We start from the raw sequence: 5,383 nt of genomic DNA on the forward strand, positions 1-5,383 counted from the left end.
AAATCGAATTTTTTGAAATGGTATCATGAAATCATGTAGCTAGGGTGTGGTATCACTGGATACTCACCGTCGGCGCTAGAGATGAACATGTGGATGGATGCCGTACGTGTTATTTGGTCCTGTGCGTATGGCCGGCAGGCCATGTGCAGATGTGCTCTCAATTACTCGTCTCCTTTTCCTTTTGTACGGGTGATGGCTACATTGCAACAACCAGATTAATTGTAATGCACCAACCAAACAGAAAGATGACGGGACACTGCAATTATTTGATTGTTAGGACACATACGTTCACCCGACTTCAATAGAGGCTAGATGGTTTCTCCATTCGGCCGAACATCACTTCAAAAAACCAGTGGTAGACTGTTTAATGGTCTGAATTCATTCCAGAAATTCAGTGATGGTGGCACTGAGTACGGACACATGTGCAAGCTGAGGCAGAATCAATGGCTGGCAGAAGGTCGTCGTTCCATGTAGCCTCTTGGATGCTCGACCTCGGCATGAGTGATGCCGTCAACCCTGGAAGGTGAGCATTAAGAGGTCATCTAACTTCACTTTCGTTCAGCAGCAGACACCATTAAATGAGATGTTAATTTCTACCATATACATTTACACTTAATCTCTCTCTGTCTTTTAACAAGATGATGTATTGTGCACGTAAAATTCAGGCTGATGCTAGTCGCTGGTCGTTTCCCTGGCTCTGATCTTCATCTCTACCAGGCACTGGCCTCTGAGTCTCCACCATGCCGCCGGTATAGCTTGCTCAGCTCCACCTCTGTTTGTTTGATTCCATCTGGTTTGTGAAATGTCGGTTACCGTTTTTGTCTGCCAGAATCTCTGTCAGAGGAGAGTTGGCGTATTCAGTAGTTTGGAAACGTTATCATTCTATTTCCAGCATGTTTTAGTATCTATGCAAAGTTTCAATTTCTTCTTCGTGTTAACATGTAGTTGCACAACAATACGTTTTCCTGTATGTAAAATGCTCGTTTAAGATGCTCCAACCTAGTCTTTTTTTGCACTGTAAACATTAGATATTTTCAACCTAAGACAAGCTGGAGCACCAATTGCATGGTTAATATTCTGAAACAAATGTTGATTCCGAATCTTGGTGTCCAGGAGCAACTATGAAGTATTTTTACAGTTCAAGCTGGACAACTAGGAGAAATTTTTACTGTTCAAGCTGGAGCAACTATGAGATTTGAGCAGGGCACGATGAGCTATGAAGCTGGAGGAGTGAACATCCCAATCAGACCCTGTTGTGAATGGAGTAAGACTCTAGTCCTGAACTGACCGTGATGTAGTGATCTCAAGTGAAGCTGGAAGCTGAGGAATCCCATTCGAGTTCGCAATGCCTCACAGTCCACGCACGTCTAAAGTGTCAACTGTGAAGGGCTCGTACTGATAAAATGGTCAGTTCAGCAACATCCAGCATCTCATTTTTTTTGTCACCATGTTAGTCCGACGCCCCCGATTCAATTGTACACTAATCATACACGCAAACATGTACGATCGAGGTCAGGGACTCACGGGAAGATATCACAACACAACTCTAAACACAAATTGAAAAGATACAAGCTTCATATTTCAAGCCAGGGGCCTCGAGGGCTCGAATACAAGCTCGATACACAAGAGTCAGCGGAAGCAACAATATCTGAGTACAGACATAAATTAAACAAGGATGCCTTAAGAAGGCTAGCACAAAAGCAACACAATCGAAGAGGTAAGGCCGCCTGCCTGGGACCTCCTAACTACTCCTGGTCGTCGGCGGTCTCCAAGTAGCAGTATCCGTCGGCAGTGGCATCTGACTCCAGGGATCCACCATCTGATTGCATCAACGCACAAATAAGAAGGAAGGGGGAAAAGGGGTAGCAAAGCAACAGTGGGTACTCATCCAAAGTACTCGCAAGCATCAGATATATACTAAGTATGCATTGGTATCAAATGGAAGGGTTGTATCTGTGGACTGAACTGTAGAATGCCAGAATAGAGGGGAAGACCTAGCCTATTGAAGACTAGCATCTTCAAACAGCTCCAAGCATTTTGCAGCATGTGGAAGAGTAAAGAATAGTAGTTTATAACTAACAAACATGTTGTAGCATTAACGCCCAAGATCCTTCCTCGACTCCCTACGAGAAAGCAATCCTGGAGCCACGTATCCATCACAATCTCAAGTATCCATTTCTAGTTATATAAGATCCGGATACAAGTTTGAACATCCATAACCGTGGACACGGTATTCGAATATATATCTTCCCTGCAGGGGTGCACCACGTTACCCAACACGCTCGATCACTCTGGCCGGACACACCTTTCTCGGGTCAATGCCCGGCCTCGGAAGATCAACACGTCGCAGCCCTACCTAGGCTCAGCAGAGAGGTCCTCGCCGGTCTACATCCTAAGTGCCCCGGGTCTTGGGCCCGTCGCCCATTGCACTCCGGGTCGTTGCGAGCAGGGTGGATACCAGCACCGCCTCGGATGGCCAGCATGATCCGACCGTACCGCAGTGCTGAACTAGACGTCTGACAAAGCTTCGGCTGATACTGCGACGTCGAGGCCAATATCTATTCTCGCGTGGTGGTTAGTGCGTAAAGGCCAGAGGCCAACTCAGAACAAATACCCAAACCTGTTAGTGCATTGGGGGCTCGCGGAGACGAGCAGAGACTCACGATAATGTGACCCCGTCGCCCCGTCTCATGGACTTACGACAAGGGCCCAGACTACCCGGCCGTGCCACGTAGAAAACTCGCGGGTGCTCTACGGGCCCGCCCGACTTTCTCATCAACTCGCGGGTACCCCTCGGGGCCGACCCGACTTCAACAATGGTCTCAAGTAAAGTCAAGGTAACCATGTGTCCAAACATCAAGGGGAAAACCCGAGGAATCACCCACGGAGGATTCCACTCGATGTAATCATCAAGGTGAACGTAAGAGGATCCACCCTCGAGGTTCACACTTGAGGTGTTGCATGACAGAGCCGTATCGGGAATGGTGAAAGAGGATCCACCCTCGTCGACCACGACCAAATAGCTACACTACAGAATTGTCATCAGAAGTGCGTTATGAGGGATCACCCTCGACACTCGATAGTAGCTCTGCAGAGTCGACCAACTAAAGGGGCGTGATGTGATGTGAGGTGTCAGGCTCTGGTCATCGATCACGTTGATCGAGTCATCGATGATGAAGCAGGGGCAACAAAGACAAGGTGGGGGTCACTTATGGATCACTAACCAACCTATACTAAGCAGTTTAGGATAAGCAGGTAAGGTACAACAGCAGGTTACAAAAGCAGGCTATGCATCAGAATAGGAGCAAACAATAACAATAGCAAAATCTAATGCAAGCATGAGAGAATGGAATGGGCGATATCGGGATGATCAAAGGGGGGGCTTGCCTGGAAGCTCCACTGAAAGGGAAGAAGGTTCGTCGTCGACGTAGTCGATCACAGGGGCATCAACATCGGTCTCGGGGTCTACCGGAGAAGAAGAGGGGGAAGAAACAGTAAATATAAGGCACACAGATGCATGACATGACAATAAGCAGCACTAGGCGTGTTCTAACGCAGTACTACGCGATACCGGCGAAGGCAGAAAAACATCCAGGAATGTTTTTCTGAAGTTTGGCATTTTCCGGACAACTGAAAGAGAGGGGACAGTTGCATGTTCTCTATGCTAGGGACGTGTGGCAGACGAACAGACCACGTATAAGGATACGTCTCGTCGTTCTGAGCAACTTTCATGTATAAATTATTTTCATGTGAGTTACAGATTATTTTATATGATTTTTCGAAGATTTAAATGATTTCCTAATTTTCTGGAATTCCTTTAATTCGAAAATAAAAGATTAAAAGCTATGGGTACACAGGAAATGCACTCAGAATGTTGCTTATCCGGCTGACAGGTGGGGTCATTGACTGAGTTGACCCGGTCAAAAGTTGACTGGTCAAAAGGGGAATAGTGTTTGGGTCCCACTTGTCATTGTCTCTAGCTTTATTAGATTAACCATTTTTGTTTAATTTACAGTGGGGCCCTTCTGTCATGGAGTCATTAACTTAACAAAGATTAGTTAACTGAAATTAGTTGTTCTTTTTAACTAGCGTTTAGCGGTTAGTTAAACCGGTCGGGCCCACGCGTCAGTGGGTCAACCCACTGGCTAAACGTGCGTGCGCGCGTGGCCGCCGGCGAGCACAGAAGACGGCGGCGGTGTTCGGGACTCGCCGTCCGGTGGCTAAACCGCACGCGGTTGGCCGCGTCCGAACGTGGGGTTGAGCCAAGTCCAGGGGCGATGAAGGGAGGCGCGGGGGTGGCCGAGCGCGTCGAGGACGACAACGCCCAGCGGCAGTTGCAGGGGGCGCTCGGTACCGCAGTCCGGCGGGACGCAGAGGCGAGCGTGCGCGGGGCAGTGCGAGGGGCGTGGCCGGGTCGCGCGGCGCGAGCGGCGACCACGGGGGAGTACGGGAGCAGAGAAGGGGAAGGAGACGGGAGGCGCAACCGACACGTTGGCTCACCGCGAAGCTGTAGGGAGGGGCAGTGGGCTTGAGGCGGCTTGGGGTGGTCCGACGAGGGAGAGGACGAGGCGAACGACGGCGACAGGGACGAGGCAGTCCGGCGATGCGAGGCGGCACCGAGGACGGGCGCCGGTGTCGAGGAGTGGGGCGGCGCGGTCGCCGAGAAGAGGCGGCGGGGTCGGGACGAGGCCGACGGGGGCGATGGGATCGGGGCGCTGAGCGCTGGGGCGCTGAGCGCTGGGGCGCTCCCAATCCAGATCGCGTGATGGGGGGGAATGGGGATCATGGGGAGAGGGGTTAGGGTTTCAGTGCAGGTGCGGGCTAGTTAAGCCAGGAGGCAGCTGGGCTGAGGCCCGGTTAGCTGGCCTTGTGGCTAGCTGGGCCAGTCGGCCCCGCGGGGGTGGGTTTCCCTTTTTTTTGGTTCTCCCCTTTTCTTTTATTTACTCTTGTCGTTTGACTTAATATTAAATTTTGAAATCGAACGTGATTGAATCATCATGGGGTTAACAACAGGAATCATGATGACGTGGCATCATTAGCATGAGATTACTATAGCATAATTATCCGGGCGTTACAGTCAAACTGTTACAGTTCCTGAAAATGCTTTCAGCTTATGGACACATATATTTACAACCCTGTTTATATCAAGAGTTCCTTAAGCATCTCTTTTTTTAGAAAAGGAGGATGACCCCCGGCCTCTACATCTAGGCGATGCATACGACCACTTTATTAATTATTCTCACAAGACCTTACAAAGTCATACAACAGTAAGACTAAAGCCGTCGTCTAAGCAACAAACTGTCGCTACACCTATCCAGTTGATGAAGGGGCGCAGATAGCCTGAGCCTAATAGCAAACAGACATCGCAGCCAAGCCTAACCTC

The 5,383-nt window shown here is 49.6% G+C and overlaps 1 long non-coding RNA gene across 1 annotated transcript; it reads left to right on the forward strand.

Annotated features, from left to right (window-relative positions):
• Window positions 1-257: 257 nt before the first annotated feature.
• LOC125522462 lies at window positions 258-3,270 on the forward strand. The gene is made up of 3 exons (XR_007289770.1): window positions 258-523; window positions 666-749; window positions 1,114-3,270. It is a non-coding gene; the product is annotated as an uncharacterized LOC125522462 (long non-coding RNA).
• Window positions 3,271-5,383: the final 2,113 nt, after the last annotated feature.

Source organism: Triticum urartu, chromosome 7 (assembly GCF_003073215.2).
Source record: "Triticum urartu cultivar G1812 chromosome 7, Tu2.1, whole genome shotgun sequence".
In the NCBI taxonomy this organism is placed as follows: Eukaryota; Viridiplantae; Streptophyta; class Magnoliopsida; order Poales; family Poaceae; genus Triticum; species Triticum urartu.